At 37.9% G+C, this 22,145-nt stretch overlaps 1 protein-coding gene across 3 annotated transcripts in view; it reads right to left on the bottom strand.

The window, feature by feature from the left end:
• Positions 1-22,145, bottom strand: part of NMU (neuromedin U) — a 179,816-nt gene that overhangs the window by 58,991 nt on the left and 98,680 nt on the right. The window lies entirely within an intron of this gene.

Here is a 22,145-nt window from a genome sequence, read left to right as displayed (position 1 = left end):
GAGGCTTTAACCCACTGAGCCACCCAGGTGCCCCGCCCTGTGTCAAAACTTAAATCTATTGTCTCATCTCTCTACCCAGACCTTGGCCAGGATTATTGGCTAGAACATCTACATGTGGCCTCTCTATGTGATGACTCTTCTTCACAGCTTGGTGACTTGGTTCCAAGAGAGAATGTCCAAAGAGGACCAGGTGGAAGCTGTATGCCTTTTATGACCTAGGTTCAAAAGTCAGATAATGTCACCTCTGGTATTCACAGGCCCACCGAATTTCTAAGGGAAGGGAACACAGGGCCTACCTATGGATGGGAGAAACTTTACCATCACATTCTACGAAGAGCACTGAGTATGAGCGGTCTTGTCACAGCCATCTCAAAAAATGCAATTTGCCATATTACCTTTCTTCTCCCCTATAGTGCTATATAGCTCTCAGAGATATTTACTTGGCAGGGTTTTGAGGAGTTACTCATATAAAATACATTTGTGTGGCTCAGGCCATCTTCATCTCTCATCTGGATATTGTTCTGTATGCTTTTGCTTTTTCATTTCTAAGCCACCCTTCTTAACATTCTCAACCCAAAGTTCTTCCTAAAATTAAATCATCATCATAATTATAGCTAACTTTTATTGAACACTTAGTGAATGCCAGACACTATGTTCAACCCCATATAAGCATTAACTCATATAAATTTTAGAGCAATGCTAAAAGCTAGGTCTTATCATTACTTCATTCCACAAATAAGGAAAATAAGACCTTGAAAGTTAAAATAACTTGCCTAAAGGGTCTACACCTAAATCATGAGGAGCTAGGGTTGGTACCAGAAAATATAACTTCAGGGCATAAAATCTTAGCACCTATACTGGCTTCCCCAATTCCAAATATGTAATTTCTTGGGGCACCTGCCTCACTCATTTGGTGGAATGTGAGACTCTTGGTCTCTGATTTGTGAGTTCAAACCCCACACTGGGTGTAGAGATTACTTAAAAATTAAAAAAAAAAATCTTTTGAAAAGTCTCCTCTAGATCCATATTCCTTTCATTAACATTTTTTTATGTTGGTCTTTCCCCTCCCAGCCTTGTCATTCACCTTAGCTCTTTTTAATCTCTTTACCTTACAATCTGGTCACGCTTGACTTTTTCCTATTCCTCAGATATTCAGCTGAATGCCCTTTGATTTTGCTCATCCTTATACCTCTTCCCAAAAAACTATTATCCTATTTTTATGGCTTTTCAAGACGATAATAAGCCTCACCCCTACTATAAAGACTTCATTCATCCCCCAATGTTAACACTCTGCCTTGCACAAAGCAGGTGCTCAGTGGAAGTTGTTAGGCTGAAGAGTATTATATACATGCCTCTATATAGGAAAAAATTTTTTGCAAATAATCTAAATAATAATCAAATTTTTTGCAAATAATCTAAATAATCTAAAATATATATATATATACACACATGTATATACATACATACATATATACATGTGTGTACACACACACACATACACACACACACATATATATATAAATATATATATATATATATATATATTTATTTATTTATTTATTTCTTGGACTTTTACTATCAGAAACTAGAGAATAGCAATACTTGAGACCAGAGCTGGGATCTGGGTCTGATTCTTCTGTGGAAGGGCTCAATATCCTCTCCATTGGATCATTCAGATGTTGTGAACATTTCATAGAAGCAAATAAACATAAACACAGTAAGTTAGATGTTTCGATAAATTATAATGTTTTATATCATAGAAAGTACAAGGGAATAAAGGGAATGATTATTTTTGCTTTAGTGGGATCGCTTCAGGAGAGCAAAATAAAACAAATTTCAGCAGAGGAAGAAGCAGGAGAGACAGTAGAATAGTGGGAATGTGCACAGGATGTCCAGGTAAATGACAGTGAGAAATACGGGGAAGGATTGATGTAGGCAAGTCTAGAAAATGAGTTCAGGAAAATTTTATAGCATTTTTTTTTAACTGTGTTAAGATGTACAGACTTCATTCAGAGGGCAATGAGAAGCCATCAAGAATTTCAAGTGGGTAGATGTCATGGTAAGATCTGCATTTTAGAGAGATTACTCTAATGTAGTGTGGGAGGTTGAATGGGAGAAGAATGAGCCAGGAGATAGGAACCGCTACGATGATTCAGGTAGTGGGTGTGGAAAAGAGATGGATGTGAGAGACAGTCTAACAGAACCTAAAATTCTGCCTTATTAACTGCAGAGATTATGGTGACAAATGCAAGAGAAAAGGAATAGCATGCAGGAGTGCATGCATATTGACCCATGCAGGTACTTGGTTTGTTACTTACTCTTTAAGCATAACACCTTGAGAAACTGCAGGTTATGAATTTTATCTAAATTGCTCATGTTTTACGATTACTCATTATTTTAGAGTAGTTCAGAATTTGTAATGATGGTAATTGGTGGGTAAAATTTAACTTGGCCTCATCTTAGAAAAGAAAGGAAGGAAGGAAGGGAAGGAGATACATTTGCTAAGTAGAATAGTTCTATAAATCAGACTATAAGAAAAATTTCTTCTGAAAACAGCAGTTTTGAGCCTTTAAAAACCCACGTAAATACAAATATGACACTGTTCACCGTTCACAAGGAGCCACAATGCTATGATCCACCTGTGTTTCTCATCCAAATATCTCTTCTCTGATTGTCAAAGAGCAACTGGGAATAATCTTAGAGTTATTAAAAAAACTATGGGGCTGGAGGGAAAGAAAAAGGAGCAGCAATAAGCAGTGACAGAGTGAGGAGCTGCCAACTCCTTACTGCAGTCTGCAAAACCTTAAGCTCTTTCTCCCTCACTATCTGGATCTTTAAAATTTGCTTTGTCATCTATCCAGAAATTCTGTCAATTTGCAGTTCCTTTGGGCTCACAAACATCTGTTAAAAAATCCAAATACTGCAGGGATTGTTAAAGTCAGGTTAGTCATCCTTGGATTACTGTGAAGGGTGGGCATTTGGCTTAGATCCTTTAAAAGGGCAGAAGTAGAACACAGTAGGACTGGTGAGGAGATGCATTAGAAAAAGGAGTAAAAGCAAAAAAGGTTGGAACTTTGTACTTTATTGCTCAGATAAGAGAAAGAAACATCCTTTATTCTTTCTTCACTTCTGCATCCCAATATTGTTCCTAGAACCAAAATTAGGATGAGGCCTGTTAGTATAAATCTGGGCACATTATAACTCAAGTATGCTGCCAGAAACAAGAATTAGGGATTTCGTCTTAAATGTCACTTCTTAGACCCTTTATTTGGGGTCTCAGAAGGAGAAGAATGAGAGAAATGTGTAGAAAAAATATTTGAAGAAATAATAGCTGAAAACTTTCCTAACCTGGAACAGAAAACAGACATCTAGGTTCAGAAAGCAAGGAAATGATGAACACAAAGAGGTCCACATCAAAACACATAATAATTAAAATGCTGAAGATAAGGGGTGCCTGGGAGGCTCTGTTGGGTAAGCTACTGACTCTTGGTTTTGGCTCAGGTCATGAGCTCATGGGTCGTGGAACTGATCCCTACAACAGGTTCTGCACTCAGTTGGGAGTCTGAAGGTTTTTTCCCCTCTGCTCCTCCCCCCATGTACATGCATATGTACTCTCTCTCAAATAAATACAATTTTAAAAAAAGTAAAAAAATTAGATGTTGAAAATTAAAGGTAAGGAGAGACTCTTAAAAGCAGTACAAGAGAAACAACTACTTATGTACAGGGAAAATCCATAAGGCAATCAGCTGATTTTTCAGCAGAAACTTTGCAAGCTAGAAGAAAGGGGCATGATATATTCAAAGTGCTGAAAGGAAAAAGTCTACAACCAGGAATACCCTACCCAACAAGGTTATCATTCAGAATTGAAGGAGAGATAAAGTTTCCCAGAAAAATAAAAGTTAAAGGAACACATCACCACTAAACTAGCCTTATGATATTAAAGGGACATTTTCAAGCAGAAAAGAAAAGGTTATAATTAGAAGAAAACTATGAAAGGAAAAAAATGTTATAAGTAAAAGTGAGCATATGCAGTAAAGGTAGTAGATCACTTATAATGCTAGTGTGAAGGTTAAAAGACAAAAGTGGTAAAATCAATCAGACCTCAGAAAATTAGTCGAGACTCACAGAATAAAAAGATGCAAAATATGACAACATACATATAAAACATGGAGGCAGTAAAAAAGGAAGTTCATTTAGAAAGTGTCAAAACTTAAGTGACCACCAACTTAATATAGGCTGTTAAATGCTTAGAATGTTATTAACCACAAATCAAATATTAGATGGACCAAAAAAAAGAAAAAAGTGGGGGGGACAGAGAGAGAGAGAAAGGAATCCAAGCACAAAACTAAACAAAATCATCAGTCACTAGGAAAGAAAGCAAGAGAAAAAGAAAGGAATAGAGAATAAAATGGCAATAAATATATACCTATCAATAATTACTTTAAATGTAAATGGTCTCCAATGCTCCAGTCAAAAGCTATTGGGTAATGGAATGGTTAAAAAGAACAAGACCGATCTATATGTTGTCTACAACAATTCATTTTAGATCTAAAGGCATATACAGATTAAAAGTAAAGGGACAGAAAAACATTTACTATGTAAATAGAAGTGAAAAAAAGGCTGGAGTAGCAATACTTACATCAGACAAAATAAACTTTAAGACAAAGACTATAATAGGAGATAAAGAGGGCATCACATGATAAAAGGATCAATCCAACAGGAAGATAAAACAGTTATAAATATCTATGCACACAACATAGGAGCACCTAAATATAGAAACCAAATATTAAAAGACATAAAGAGAGAAACTGACAGTAATACAGTAATTGTAGGGGAATTTAACACTCCACTTACATCAATGGACTGATCCCCTAGAGAGATAATGAATAAGGGAACAGTGGTTTTAAATGACACATTGGACCAGATGGACTTAACAGGTATATACAGAACATTTCACCCAAACCCAACAGAATACACATTCATTTCAATGTATATGGCACATTTTCCCAGGATAGTTCATATGCTAGGCCACAAAATAAATCTTGATAAATTTGAGAAGACTGAAATCATATCAAGCGTCTTTTCTGACCACAACAGTATGAAAGTAGAAATTAACTACAAAAAAGAAAAAAAAATGGGAAAAAACACAAACACGTAGAGGCTAAACAACATGCTACTACATACCACTGGGTCAAGAAATCAGAAAATACATGGAAGCTAAAGAAAATGAAAACACAACACTCTAAAAGTTCTAGACACAGCAAAAGCTGTTCTATAATGGAAGTTTTTAGCAATATAGGCCTACCTCAAGAAGCAATAAAAATCACTAATAAACAATCAAACCCTATATTTAAAGAAGCTAGAAAAAGAAGAAAAAACAAAATCCCAAACCAACAGAATGAAGGAAATAAGAAAAATAAGAGCCGAAATAAATGAAATAGAGACTAAAAATATAAAAGAAAAAATTCAATGAAACAAAGAGCTGCTTCTTTGTAAAGAAAAACAAAGTTGATAAACCTTTAATAAGAATCATCAAGAAAAAATGAGAAGACTCATATAAATAATATTAAAAATGAAAGAAAAGTAAAATGTGACACCACAGAAATGCAAAGGGTTGTATACTACTCCAAAAAATTGCATGCTAGAAAACTGTTGAAAACCTAGAAGAAATGAATAAACTTCTAGAAACATACGATCTTTCAAAACTGAATCAAGAAGAAATAACAAATCTGAACAGACTGACTACTACTAATAAAGTTGATGGGTAGTCAAAAACTCCTTAAAACAAAAGTCTAGATCAGATGGATTCACAGATGAATTCTACCAAATATTTAAAGAAGAGTTAATATACAATGTAGCATATATCTAGTTCTAAGCAGTTTCAGATTAGTTATAGTCTAACCAATAAAATAATCACACAGAAATGGCAAATATATGAACTGCCTATTGACCTTAATATCAGGTTGAAGTACTATGGATTTGGTATAAGATAAATTACTTGTCCCCAACATCATTATCACTAGCATTTAACAAGTCTATCAAGTTTGCCAGGAACTGTTGACTATCTCCTTTAAACATCATTATCACTCTGTGAAGAAGTTTTCTTGCAACCCCTTATCACAGATGCAATAAGCAAGACTTAAGGATTGTAACAGATGCTTGTGAAGGACCATGCTCCATGTTCTAGTATGCTTAATTTCAGAGCATCTTGGATGTATAATTACATGCATGTGGCAAGGTCCCGTATCAATTCTGGACCTCAGCAACTTTCTGCTTTGCTGTCTCGGGAGTTTCTTTGAAGCTTTGGGAAACTGCTCACCCACACAGCAATCTAGAAGTGGGAAGGGGTTGAGACAAAGAACTTGGGGTCTACTCTCAACCAGTGGGGTTAAGAATCAGTAGGTAAATGCACCAGTATCCCCATGCTGTGATGAGACAGTTCTCACACAGGTCTTCAGAAAGTCCCCAGCAAAAGTGAGTCTCCTTTGTCCACAACAACAATCAAGCCATTAATACACCTTTCATTGACTTTTCTTCCTTACAAATCTCAATTTTCCTACCTTTGCTTCCTGGGATCACTTCTGAAGTAAATTATGTTCACCTGAGTGCTTGTTTCAGGCTCTGCTCTCAGGAGAACCCCAAATAAGGCAAGATGATTAAGTAATTTGCCCTAAAACAAACAGCAATTTGTAAGGCCAGGAATGGAAGCCACATAGTCTGTTTCTGATATCTATGGTCTTAGAGCCATTCCCATTATGCGTTAATATCATGTCTATAACAGGCACCTGGATGGCTCAGTTGGTTGAGCCACTGCCTTTGGCTCAGATCATGATCCCAGAGTCCCGGGATCGAATCCTGCATCTGGCTTCAAGTTCTGTGGGGAGTCTGTTTCTTCTTCTGACTTTCTCCCCTCTCATGCTCTCTCTCACTCTCTCTTTCTCAAATAAATAAATAAAATCTTAAAAAAATATTGTGTCTGAATGGCTAAAATCAACAAGTCAGGAAATGACAGATGCTGGCGAGGATGCGGAGAAAGGGGAACCCTCCTACACTGTTGGTGGGAATGCAAGCTGGTGCAGCCACTCTGGAAAACAGCATGGAGGTTCCTCAAAATGTTGAAAATAGAACTGCCCTATGACCCAGCAATTGCACTACTGGGTATTTACCCTAAAGATACAAACGTAGTGATCCAAAGGGGCACGTGCACCCGAATGTTTATAGCAGCAATGTCCACAATAGCCAAACTATGGAAAGAACCTAGATGTCCAACAACAGATGAATGTATCAAGAAGATGTGGTATATATACACAATGGAATACTATGCAGCCATCAAAAGAAATAAAATCTTGCCATTTGCGACAACATGGATGGAACTAGAGCGTATCATGCTTAGCAAAATAAGTCAAGCGGAGAAAGACAACTATCATATGATCTCCCTGATATGAGGAAGTGGTGATGCAACATTGGGGCTTAAGTGGGTAGAAGAAGAATCAATGAAACAAGATGGAATTGGGAGGGAGACAAACCATAAGTGACTCTTAATCTCACAAAACAAACTGAGGGTTGCTGGGGGGAGGAGGTTTGGGAGAAGGGGGTGGGATTATGGACATTGGGGAGAGTATGTGCTTTGGTGAGTGCTGTGAAGTGTGTAAACCTGGTGATTCACAGACCTGTACCCCTGGGGATAAAAATATATGTTTATAAAAAATAAAAAAATAAAAATTAAAAAATATATATTGTGTCTTTAAAACCAAGTAAAGAGAGAAAAATAGGAAGGTGGATATCAAACACATTCTCCATTCTCTTAAAAAAGAAATCGAATATGGTTTTGCCATTCCACATTAAACATCGTCTCAAAGAACAGCATACTGTGTACTTGGCCCCTGACCTGGGGAAGCTGGGATCTAATGCCCACAAGCCCTGTGTTACAGACACCAGTGAACAACATGAAGAGGCAATTTACTAGGAGCACTGAGTCTAGTGATAAAAGTGTGATATTTACATCTATATCAGGGTCATAAATAAGAACCCATGCAGACTGGAAGATAATATATAATTGGAGTGGCCAAAGGATTAGAGGAAAATTTTAGACAATATTTCCAAGCCTGTGTTCTGGTTCTGACTCCATTACTAAATATACTGTGTGGTTTGGGACACATTATTGAACTCTTCTGACCTGGTTTCCTCATTTGTTAAATGATTACAGTATTTCTTACCCTGTCTATTGCACAGGGCTGCTGGCAAACCCAAGTGAGATACTTTCCTGAGACTTCTTTGAATCACATAAAGCAGCTGGCAAATTTAAACTACTATTACTAACAATTTGACACACCAGCATCACCAGTGTGCATGCTTGGTTCTGCATTTGCTGCATGACAAGCACATGGACAAACTATTCAGAGGATGTGTCATAGGTGCCACATATGACCTTCTATGACATTAGTTACAATAGAGTGGAACCAAATGCAGAGCATATCTGATTTATTATTTTTTTTTAGATTTTATTTATTTATTTGAGGGAGAATGAGTGAGAGAGAGAGCATGAGAGAGGAGGTTAGAGGGAGAAGCAGACTCCCCAAGGAGCTGGGAGCCTGATGTGGGGACTCAATCCTGGAAGTCCAGGATCATGACCTGAGCTGAAGGCAGTTGCTCAACCAACTGAGCCACCCAGGCGCCCCTGATTTTGAGCCTCCCAAAGAAATGGCATTTCACTAACAGAAGCTTCCATATTAGTGTAATATGGCATTGAGAATAATGCTATGGAAATGTTTCAGCATACTGCATTATTTTCTTGAATGTATTCCAGGGTCAACATCACTTAGTCAGAGTTAGCTAATTGGTTAAAGACAGGAGTAACTCCTCCAGACCACTGGGTACCAATTAGTGCTAATTTTGGCTGTAGTGAAGAATGGGCTGGAACCAACCTAAAGACATTTAATGGGATAAATGCCATGTCTTGTTTTTAGAGGCAGGGAATTTTAGAAAATGAACATTGCTTATCCTCTCATTGTTTGGGAGAGCCCAATAAATAGCACTATATCTGAACCAACTGAGAAATAGGACAATGCATAAGGCAGCTGGGGACAGAACTATTATTATATTACAGTTGAAGTTGATAATGAACTAACTGGCTTAAATCTGCAGGCAAGTGGGCCTCTCAGCACAGAACCCCACTGGACTGTGGAGGCCTCACTGGGGACTTAGACTCCTTGTAAAACTTTCAGCACAGGGGAGCAGGCCAGGGCATATCCTTTCTGTGGGCTGGCTTGCTCCCAAAGAAAGAGGACAGAGAAAGGCATGAGCTATGGATGTCCGTTCTCCTTCCCAAATCACCTATCAGATTAAGTCACTCATCTGGAGAGACTGAGTGAGAAGGATGGAGACAGTCCAAAATTCGTTCAGGAATGGGGTTTGTACCAGAGAACAATACATCAGGATTGGGGAAAGAAATTCTCATCTGTGTAAAGCACAGAGGCCTGGAGAGAATATATGACCTCTGCAGGATTATACAACAAGTTGATGGCAGTGTCAAGGCTGAACCTCAGAATTATTGTATTTATCTGTATCAAAAAGAAAATGGAGCAAAAACAGAATGAGAGAGACCCTCTAATTTATTAGTTTTGCACCTTGAAAGGCTGAGGGTTGGAGTTGCTTGGTAAACTACAAACTTAATATGAAACGGTTGGTGGCACATGTGTCTCTGGAATAATGTCCTGATCACAGGAACTAACATATCTGTTACTCTCCAAAACCTTCTAGAAGATTGTACTCAATGCCATGAGCTACATTTCATTAGGAAGATTGGTAATACAGAAAATACAGAAGAATGTGATCAGGATAAGACGACACTGAAACAGAACTTCAGTTTGAAAATGCATCACTGAACTCAAAATGGATGAAAGTCCTCAATGTGAGAAAAGAATCCATCAAAATCCTAGAGGAGAACATAGGCAGTAACCTTTTTGACATCAGCCACAGCAACTTCTTTCAAGACATGTCTCCAAAGACATGGGGAACAAGAGTAAAAATGAACTTTTGGGACTTTATCAAGATAGAAAGCTTCTGCACAGTGAAAGAAACATTCAACAAAACTAAGAAGCAACCCACAGAGAAGATATTTGCAAATGACACTTCAGACAAAGGGCTGGTATCCAAGATCTGTAAAGAAATTCTCAAACTCAACACCCCAAAAATAAATAATCCAGTCAAAAAATGGGCAGATGAACAGACACATGTCCAAAGAAGACATACAAATAGCTAACAAACACATGAAAAAAAAATGCTCAACATCACTAGCCACCAGGGAAATTCAAATCAAAACCACAATGAGATACCACCTTATACCAGTTAGACTGGCAAAATTAACAAGGCAGGAAACAACAAATATTGGCAAGGATGTGGAGAAAGGGGAAACTTTTTATACTGTTGGTGGGAATACAAGCTGGTATAAAGTGGCTACTTTGGAAAACAGCATGGAGTTTCCTCAAAAAGTTGAAAATAGAGCTATCCTATGACCCAACAAGTGCATTACTAGATATTTACCCCGAAGATATAGATGTAGTGAAAATAAGGGGCACACATACCCAAATGTTCTTAGTGGCAATGTCCACAATAGCCAAGGAGATGAGATGTCCTTCAACAGATGAATGGATGAAGAAGATGCGGTTCATATATACAACAAAGATAGAAAGCTTCTGCACAGTGAAAGAAACATTCAACAAAACTAAGGAGCAACCCACAGAGAAGATATTTGCAAATGACACTACAGACAAAGGGCTGGTATCCAAGATCTATAAAGAACTTCTCAAACTCAACACCCAAAAAATAAATAATCCAGTCCAAAAAATGGGATATACAATGGAGTATTATTATATTATTTATATTATTATTTTGTATTTAATATATTATTAAATACATAAAATATATATTATATATATTATTTTATTATATATATTATTTATACAACAGAATATTATTCAGCCTTCAGAAAGGATGAATACCAACCATTTGCATCAACATGGATGGAACTGGAGGGGATTATGCTAAGTGAAATAAGTCAAGCAGAGAAAGACAATTATCATACGGTTTCACTCGTAGGTGAAACATAAGGAATAGCACAGAGGACCATAGGGGAAGGGAGGGAAAACTGAATGGGAAGAACTCAGAGAGGGAGACAAATCATGAGAGACTATGGACTCGGGGAACCAAACTGAGGGTTTCAGCACAGAGGAGGTGGGAGGGATGGGCTAACCGGATGATGGGCATTAAGGAGGGTTGTGATGAGCACTGGGTGTTATATGCAACTAATGAATCATTGAACACTGCCCCCAAAACTAATGAGGGCGCGTGGGTGGTTCAGTTGGTTAAGTGACTCACTCAAGTCCCTCATCAGGCTCCCAGCTCAGCAGGGAGTCTGCTTCTCCCTCTGACCCTCCCCCTCTCATGCTCACTCTCTCCTCCGTTCTCTCTCCCTCAAGTAAATAAAATCCTAAAAAAAACAAACAAAAAAAACCCTAATGATGTACTATATGTTGGCTAACTGAAAATAATTTAAAAAAAAAAAAAAAAGAGGCATCACTGAGAAAAGGGAGTGGATTTGTTTCTTTAGGGCTCCAGAAGAGAGACAAAAGAAAGACCAGTGAGGCAAGGTCATACGGAGGCAGTTTGAAGTCAGTGGAGGGAGGAACTTTATAAGACACACACACACACACACACACACACACACACTCTCTCTCTCTCTCTCTCTCTTAGCAACGAGTGGGACGCCAACTTGATCATGTCACCTCCCTTGTAAAAACTACTGGATGGCTTCCCAGTGCTCTTAGGATGAAGTCCAAGTTCCTTAGGAGAGTTTCCAAGGCCCTTTGTGACAGGCCCTCCTGTTGGTGCCCAGCCCCAGCTTATCCCTCTTCCCCCCTTACTCAGCTGGCTGGAGTCCCACTGACCTTCTTTCAGTCCTGCTGCACAAGGTCCTCCCCATGTCCCAGCCTTGAACATTCTGGTTCTTCTGCCTGGGTGGTCTTCCTTGTTTTCTATACCAAACTGACCGCCATTCACCCTTCAGGGCTCAGTCCTCCCATCTTCATGGAATCCTTCCTGATCTCCTGGAGGAGGCCACTTTGCCCTCTGTGCTCTCCATCTTAGCATTTATCTTTACTTTTCTTGCTTGATTTTTAAATAAATGTTTGTCTTGTATGCCTGGGTGGTTCAATCAGTTAAGTGTCTGCCTTTGGCTCAGGTCATGATCCCAGGGTCCTGGGATCAAGTCCGACATGGGGCTCAGCAGGGAATCTGGTTCTCCTTCCTCTGTCACTCCCCACTGCTTGTGCTCTTTCTCCCTCAAATAAATAAATAAAACCTTTAAAAAAAAATGTTTGTCTTCCCTACTCATCTGTGAATTCCATGAGGGCAAGAAGCATATTTTCACCATCAATATTCCAGAGCCCAACACAGTGTCCAGCACAGATTTACTTAACATAGTCTATTGAGAGAGGAGGGAGTAGCAGTGGGAAGGAAGGAGAAAGGAAGAGACTCCCTGGAAATGAAAGGCTCAAGCAGAGGGAAATAGTTGAAGATATTCCTACACTGAGAGAGAAGATGGACCCAGAAAAAGCTATTCAGCAAATATTTACTAGGCACACACGGTGTTCCAGATGCTACATGCAGATGATACAGTACTAAATCAATCCTGACTTGGATGTAAAGAAACTTTAGATTCTAAGAGCTGGTGATTAAATGAAGCAAATCCATTTAGTACAGTAAGATGGAAAAAAGCCAAGAAAAAATGAAAATGTATGGCATTCTGCACCAAGATTCCATCCTAAATTACAGTCATATCTAATTTCATTAACTACATATGATTGACTTTGAATATTGGAATTACTTATTCCCAGGAAGCCGTAGCTATAATTAACAGAGAACAGAGAGAGATAATTAAGTTAATATCTTGTGGAAAACAACTGTGAGAATGAAAATAAAGAACCATCCCAGGGATTAAAAACTAATCTTTCTTAGTAATCACTGAGTACACATTTCAAACCCAACTGAGTCCTTCCAAAGAGTTCAAATATGTAAGGACATATTACATATTTGAATATATTCAAATATGTAATGACACTTCAAACCCATGGAGTCCTTCCAAAGAGTTCAAATATGTAAGAACAGAGATGAGAAAAATTTAAATTTCCCCTTTCCAGGATGTTGCCAGCAGTGAAACTTTTTATTTAGAACCTATTGCTTTTTATAAGGCCACTTTCATGTTCTTCTGATAAAAGAATGAAGTCAGACTTTCAGCTCCTTCTGTGAGCAGGGGTAGGCAGAGTAGATCAGGAATGTCGAGGGTAGAGCTAGTTCTGGGCTTAGAAAAGAAAAATTGAACACTTTGATGATATTTTTTGGTGCAATTTTCTATTTTATCCTTCACTTGCTGGCCTATTCAGTTGCTTGGGATCCTTGTGGAATTTTATGAAACACATTCCTGCTCTTATTTACCCTGGAACAAGCTACCCAGAGATGGCCTTGTGAGGAGTAGCTTGAAGGAAACCAGTGCCACAATTCATGTCCTCTGCTCTTGGGACAGAAAGTGAACAGCCAGTGCTTTCTCTGTCCACAATGTCTTAACACCGACAGCATATACTCTTGCCCTCTTCTTGTGCATCAGCAAGAGTTTGGTGCCTGGGGATTGTCTTGTTGTAGTTTCAGATAAGGAATACCAGACCAGACTAGTCTTCATAACCACAGTAAGTAAGTACATTGAGAGAGACTGAAGATTGAGACTGAGGAGATGATTAATGGAGCAAGATTTTGGAGAAGGGAGGGAAGGGTGGAACACGTGTGTGTTCATTGAACAGTCATTTCCAGACCAAATTCAAGAGGTTCACTAAAAATACTGAGGGATCTCTAACTTGGAAACTATTCAAGTTTATAACTTCTCTCTTGTTTGTGTTTGTTTCTTTTTATCAAAGTAATAAAGTAAAATAATATTCGAGAAAATTTTGCTGTTTGATCTCAGAATACAGCCACCATAACACAAATTTAAACTATACCAGCTTCATTGCATGGACAATGTTTGAGTTCCCACTGATTAGGTCCTAATTCGATTAGTAGATGTAAGAATCACATTTATAATCTTATAAATGCCTATGTAATGAAATAAACCTGGCATAGCACATGATTTATTATTCAGGCATAGCCTATGGGTAAAATGCCTGGACATAATTTGTGCCAAAGCTCAATACTAAAATCCTGTGGAAAAGTGGCTGTCAAATTAATGGTGCAGGTATATGAAGCCAACTTCATTGTCTCATTTTACTATTTTCAAACCAATTAAATGACCCAACTCTGAGAAAATGTGACATTTATTAGGCATTTGACAGTGGTTAATTTGATTTTTGTGTCTTTGTCTTTGTGCTTTTTCCCCTAACTTTGTATTATGAAGAATTTCAAACATACACAAGAAAGAAGATAACATAATGCAATCTTATATAACCATTATCCAGCTCCAAAATCTTGTTTCACCTACATCCCTACCCATTCCTCCTGCAAATTATTGTGAAGAAAAATTCCAGTAGCAATTTATTACATCTGTGTCAAGGTACTGTAATTTTAACTCCTATTACCTCCTGGGATTAAATTATTGATCAGTCATCAAAGATATGCAATAAGAACAATAGCAACAACTTTCTCAGTAAATAATTTGTGAATAAAAAGGAATGAATGAAAGGCTAATATTTGTTGGGTGCTTACTGTGTGCCAAGGCCCTGGGCTGAGTGCCTTGTGTGCACCAGCTCACTTTACCCTTATAATAACCCTAACCCATAAATGTTTTATCCTCACATTTCAGATGAGAAAAACAAACGTAAGGAGATGAAGGGACTTCCCCTGAGAAAGATACAAATTAAATGAAAATGAAATAAAATTAAATAATATTTTGAATAATTAATAAAAGCAAAGCATGAAGGACACTTGATATTTTACTTGGCTTTAAAATGTAGGCCTTTGAGAATAAAAGTAAATGTGGCAAAACATAAAAATTGGTAAATCTGGGTGAAGATATATGGGGGCTCATTATACTATTATTGCAACTTAGTATTTTTAATTATTTCCAAATAAAAAGTTAAAAATTTGAAGTGAGGCCATTTTTTTCTTAACTACCAAATTCAAGGAAGACCTCAACAGACATTTTGCATAATGGGCAAGATTTTTCTTATATGGGGTCCCTCTGAAATGAGAACTTAAGTCAGACTTAGGTTTATGTCAGTGTTCAGGGGGGTCTTGTTTGGGGGGGCAGAGTGATCTTAGGAAGCAGAAGGGAAGGAATGAGGAGGGTGACATGGAAACAGACAAAGACAACCCAGCAATGCATTACCTATTGATCTCTCAGTCCCGCTGGAACCTGTGGTAGCCAGCCTCCAAGGTGGCCCCCAATGATACCCTCTTTGTACTCATCCCTGCGTGTGTCTTCCCAGACTCTACCAGGGTTGGTCTGAGTAACCAATAGCAAACACTGGAAGTGATGGCATGTCACTTCTGTGATTAGGTCATATAAAAGACTGGCCCTCCTTCTTTCAGACCACTTGCTCTGGGGGAAGCCACGTGGTGAGGAGCCCCAGGAATAGGTCCATATGACTAAGTGAAGCCTTCTGGCAAAGCCACATGAGTGTGTTGGAAGTGAATCCTTCAGATCCATGCCTCCCATGACTGCAGCCTTGATTGCAGCCTTGTGAAAGACTGAGCCAGCTAAGCTGCTCCCTGATTCCTGACCTACAGAAACTATGAAACAAGAAATGTTATTTTAAACCAAGTTTAAGGTAGTGTGTCACACAGCAACAGGAAGCTAATACAGGACTCTTTGAGGAATGCCTCAAAAATCTTCCACCAACGATAGGGAGGCTAGGGCATTTATAAGCAAAATCCCAATCCCAGAGTGGGCATTGGAGGTGGGATGCTGTCAACATGCCAGAGCTAAGAGCTGAAATCAGAGGTAGGCTACAGTATGTGGGGTGTGGCACCAATAAGCATCCACTGAAGTGTCTTATGATGGCAACATTTTTCACTTTGCCAGAACAAGGTGCGGGTCTCATATAACAGGAAGCTCTCCTTAGGAAATTTTTGTCTTTACTTACTATGTTAGTCTTCCAAATTTTGCAAAGTTCACCTTATAGAAACATTAATGTAGGCAAAACTGGAATTTTTAAAGATTTTTTTCTGATTAAAAAAGTTATCTGTTATTAAAATATTTTTGAAAATATAAAAATACTCAAAGAATAAAACTTAACAAACACCAAAAAAATAGATGATTATTATTAAAATGTTGTGCCACTTACTATGCTGTAAAAATGCATATACATCTTTATTGAAAACATATTTGTCATAGTTTTATAGATTGCTTTTATCACTAACAAATATGTTGAGAACGATTTCCAATGTGACGTGATACCACTTTACTAATGAAATCTTAAGTACACAATTCAGTGGAAAAACAACAATATATCTTACCAAGTTTCAATTATATTTTCCAGTTTGAGGAAGTTACCAGTTGGAGCTTTGAGCAAGTTAGGGTGTGGCATCATTTATTTAGGCAAACATTAAATAAACCCACCCCATGCCTTGATCCCTACTGAGGCACTCCTAAGTGCATACCAAAATACTTTCTAATTATGTTTTTCAGTCTCTTTTAGGATTTTTCATTAAAAAGAAAAATGGGGGTGCCTGGGTGTCTCAGTGGGTTAAAGTCTCTGCCTTCGGCTCAGGTCATGATCCCAGGGGTCCTGGGATGGAGCCCCGTATTGGGCTCTCTGCTCTGCAGGGAGCCTGCTTCCTCCTCTCTCTCTGCCTGCCTCTCTGCCTACATGTGGTCTCTGTCTGTCAAATAAATAAATAAAATCTTTAAAAAAATAAAATAAAATATAAATGACCTGAGCCAGTAGGTCAGCTTCCTATCTTCATTTGCTGAGCGAAGAGCCTGGCCTTATACTCATTCCATACTTGTTTCTTGACCAGGTGCTTCCTTAATGGCCACCTCTACGGGGTAGCCACATAGCAGCTCTAAAGCAGTTCTCCCGAATTCAGCACTGGCTTTCACTAGAAACAAATTTGGGGGAATAAAAATGCATTATACTCCATTAATCTAGAAGAGAGGGAAAAATATAGGGTCGCTTAGTTGTTTAATTCGCAAAGGAAATGTATTTGAGGATCAAACATGATTTTAAAGGGTTCGTGTGCCCCTCAATCCAACAGTCTAATCAATTGACATAGATGTGGGAGTTTATTGGTCTACCCAATCTGGGAACCAGGATGGCAAGTGTAAAAGTCATTTGGGTCCATCCAGTCCTGACATCCTTCCTTACTAATATCTTAAGGGAATCTGCATAAGGACTCTCGATAAAAGGATTAGTTAAGAAAATATGAACTCTAAATGGGACAAACCATACACAATTCATATATATGATAGGTAGTTAAATGACAATTTTCAAGCAGCATAGAATGTGGGTCTGATGTTAACTGTCCTGCTAACAGAGGGCATACTGCTCTACGCTTCTGTTCTGCTCCAAGTCCAAATCTTCTTTTTCTACTGGGTCAGTTTCTATGCCCCTGACTCCTGTTGTATCCTTCTATATTCTAGATGGGTCCGTATATACCAGGGATAGAACCGTGAATAAGAAACTTTCTCATAGGAGACTTCATTCTCACTTCAGTTATTCAGAATTTCTGTCTCCCTCAAGGTTCATCAGGGTTATTTGGTTTGGTTTTGCAATTTGTGTCTTTCAAAATACTATTGCCCAGTACCAATGTATCAGACTCAAGAGCCTCTTAAATAGTTTCTGTAGCATGGTAGGAGTGAATTAGAATCTTCTAAGATTTTAAAAGGTGTAAAGAAAATATTCTAGGTTGGATATCCTTGCAATGCAGTCTCTTATTATTTAAGTGGCTTTTCTTCTAGAGTTTTCCCTTTGTTCCAGTATAAATTCTTCCACTGCAACTGCTTGAGAGGACAGAGGTCAACCTCATAGAGAAAAATTCTGCAGGCTAACTCTGTATGGATTCTACAGGCAAGGGTCTGGTTATGTGAGTTTCAAAACTTCCTTGAATGCTTTTACTTTACACAGTTTGAAAACTTCACCATAGTTTGGCTATTGTGGACATTGCTGCTATAAACATTCAGGTGCACATGCCCCTTCAGATCACTACATTTGTATCTTTAGGGTAAATACCAGCATAATCTTGACAGCAAAATGTAAGATGACATAAAGAGAACTTATATTTAGACCAATTATTATCTAAAGACACAGGAAGAGTCTTAAACTGAATCCATAAACATTATTACATGTGTAATATTTATTATATTATATTACACCAAGCAGAGAGAGTCAATTATCATATGGTTTCACTTATTGTGGAGCATAAGGAATAACACAGAGGACATGGGGAGATGGAGAGGAGAAATGAATTGGGGGAAATTGGAGGGGGAGATGAACCATGAGAGACTGTGGACTCTGAGAAACAAACTGAGGGTTTTGGAGGGGAGGGTGGGTGGGAGGTTGGGTAAGCCTGGTGGTGGGTATTATGGAGGGCATGTATTGCATAGAGCACTGGGTGTGGTGCATAAACAATGAATTCTGGAACCCTGAAAAGAAATTTTTAAAAAATTAAAATAAAAAAATAGGCCAAGTAGGTTTTATTATACAATTCAGAAACAGCTTAATAGGAAAATTTCTTAATATAATTTATCATTCTCAGAGAGTCAAATAGGTTAAGTCATGTGACTATATTGTTTATAGCAGCAATGTCCACAAGAGCCAAATTATGGAAAGAACCTAGATATCCATCAACAGATGAATGGATAAAGAAGTACACACAGACACACACACACACACACACACACACACACACACACACACACAATAGAATACTATGCAGCCATCAAAACCCCAAAATCTTGCCATTTGCACTGACATGGATGGAACTAGAGGGTATTATGCCAAGCGAAATAAGTCAATCAGAGAAAGACAATTATCATATTGTCTCTCTGATAGGAGGAATTTGAGAGGCAGGATGGGGTTCATGGGGAGAAGGGAGGGGAAAATGAAACAAGATGGGACCAGGGAGGAAAACAAAAACCATAAGAGACTCTTAATTTCAGGAAACAAACTGAGGGCTGCTGGGAGCAGGAAGGCATAGGGTGGCTGGGTGATGGAAACTGGGAAGGGTACTGCTATGGTGAATGCTGTGAATTGTAAACAAAAAAAAAAAAAAGGAAAACTTTTGTGGATCTCAGATCAGAAAGTAAGAAAAAAGCCCAAGACTTTTTATGATTTCAGTTAACACAGGATAAATCCTGAATATGTATATAGCATAGAAAATGACAGACAATAAAAAGGTATTTACTCTTGAACCAAAAAAAAAAAAAAAAAAGACAGTAAGACCAAATAAAATTGCAAGGCAAATTAACAATTTTTAATTCTATTTAAATTGCTTCAATAATTCTGAAACTAAACGTTTGATTTTCATGAGGTCATCCCCTTTGGATTTCTACATTGCAAAATGCTGCTAAAAATTCCATCATGTCTGTGAGCTCCTATGAGCTGACCACATGGACTAAGCATATGATTTTTCTAAGAATGATTCAGAGGCTCCTTTGGAAAAAGACATGCTCCCACCAAGCACAAATGAAGATGACATGAATTGTCCACTGTTTCTGCCAAGCCCCCAAATTGTAAGAGAACCCAAGTCACTAAAATTAAAGGTATCTCATTATCAATTAAATTAAGCAAGAGATAAGGAAAGTCGAATCAGAAACACGAATTTTTTTTTATTAATTCTACTGTAGCAACAGAATTGCACATGGTTTTCCAGGAGTCAAATAAAATGGAAATCTATGTTTACAGTACTCTAAAATCCACATAAAGCTGAGAATCATATGTTCACAAGAAATGAGCAAACCACCGATTAAAACCTAACATATCCAAAGCAGATAATCTATCTTTGTTAACTTTAAAAAATCCTTCAATGGCAATTGAATAATGGCAAAAATGAATGGTTATTACTTTGGGGGACAGTGGCACTTGAACTAGAACTGGTAGGTCTGAACAGTTTTTGCTCAGGAGAGCAGATGATCTAAATTAATTCCCATATACTTAGTAACCAATAAGCATGAGTCTTGCACCTACACATGATTCTCATTCCTTAACATATGAGACACATTTTTACACATTCCTCTTAAGTTAAGGAACCCAGAATAAGACCATTTATTGGTGAACATCTGATTAACACTGAACTTCCACTTCCACACAGGAAAGTAAACATCTGAAATAAGTAGGAACCCGAAAATCAATTTGAGGAGCCAGCCCCCAGAAGGTAAGTGTCCCTAATGTCTCTGAAGGAAATGTTTGTGGAGGGAAAAATACAAACTTTTGAAGTGCGAGTATATGTCACTATACAAGAAACAGTTTGGTTAGTCTAATGAAGCTATTATTAATTAAAACATCCTGGCCTTCTTTCATAATTTCAAATTATTAAAAAATATTTTTTCTGATAAAATATAGGTTTGGCCAAAAAGAAAATTTTTTAATAATTCTCTTCCACAAGAAACACTGAATTTTTCTGAAACTATATCTGAATTTGTTCAGTGATGTTTTACCCTCCCAGTGTCTGTGATGGAAGAACCTTGTTCTTTTTAAAGTTTAAACACATCATCCCAGCTTGTTTCTGTATTCTTAGTTTTTGCCTCTTCCTTGGAAAATACTGGTATCATTACAAGAGTAAGAGTTTTAGAATCAGATAGATCTCACTTTGAGTCCTGCAACTTACCTACCGAACCCTGAGCCAAATCCTCAACTTCATGGAGCCCAGTTTTTTTTTTTTTAATTTGTAAAATGGGGATAATAATTAACTTACAGGGTCATAGTAAGGATCAAAATGAGAAAACATACATGAAACCTTTCATGGCTTCAAATGTCCTCGTGTCTTAGTTATTCAACAAATGGGAGATTTTCCATTTGTATGAGGTAACACAGACAACCTCGATCTAAAAATTAACAGTTGTTTAGATAATGAGGGAACATGTAAATGTTCATTTGAAAATTACTGTTTTAATTACATATATGCAAACTAAAAATTAAATACAGCATATATGAGACTTCTAATAACAGGGTCTGAGAAGACTGTAACTTAATTTTAAGCCTCATTCCTCCAGAGCTTATCGAAAATGGAGTTAGTACAAAAGTTGGAATGTGAGGCCAAGTAAGTTTTGTTTCTGATTCTCTGCCAGAGCCCCATCCGAAAGACAGAGCATGGCGACAACATACAAAGGCCATAATTTATAATCTTCCTTCACGGGTCACCATCTGACATTCTAGGAAAAGACATTTCTTCTTTTGAAGCATATAGTGAATGATAATCCATAAAAGTTACTGAAAAGTATTTTATAAATATATATGCCTGATGAAAATGACCAGCAATCAGGAAATATTTATTTAGCATGTGTGAGAGACTGTAGGAAAGATGAATGAGGTGTGATCTTTGCTTTGAGGAAACTTCTGTCTGATTTGGAAGACGAGACTTGCTCTTCAAATTGATCTCACTGCATTCTGAAAAGTACAAAGATCTATTTTTTTAAAGATTTTATGTATTGGGGCGCCTGGGTGGCTCGGTGGGTTGAGCCTCTGCCTTCGGCTCAGGTCATGATCTCAGGGTCCTGGGATTGAGCTCCGCATGGGGCTCTCTGCTTGGTGGGGAGGCTGCTCCCATCTCTCTCTCTGCCTGCCTCTCTGCCTACTTGGGATCTCTCTCTCTTTCTCTCTCTGTCAAATAAATAAAAATAATTAAAGAAAAGATTTTATTTATTTATGCATTTGACACAGAGAAAGAGACAGCAAGAGAGGGAATACAAGCAGAGGGGCTAGGAGAGGGAGAAGCGGGCTTCCTGCTGAGCAGGGAGCCCAATGCGGGTCTTGATCCTAGGAATCTGGGCTCATGACCTGAGTTGAAGGCAGACACTTAATGACTGAGCCACCCAGGTACCCTGATCTATTTTTTTTTAGTAAATTAAATTCGTGTAAGGAGGGTTTGACATGTTTTGCATGCCTAATATGTGCAAGGCAATGGGCATATACTATCTCATTAATCTTCACATCAGTGCTATGAAG

This window comes from Mustela nivalis, assembly GCF_964662115.1.
Source record: "Mustela nivalis genome assembly, chromosome: 4".
Classification (NCBI taxonomy): domain Eukaryota; kingdom Metazoa; phylum Chordata; class Mammalia; order Carnivora; family Mustelidae; genus Mustela; species Mustela nivalis.
Note: the sequence above shows the minus strand (reverse complement) of the source record. Positions and strands in the feature narration are given on the sequence as shown.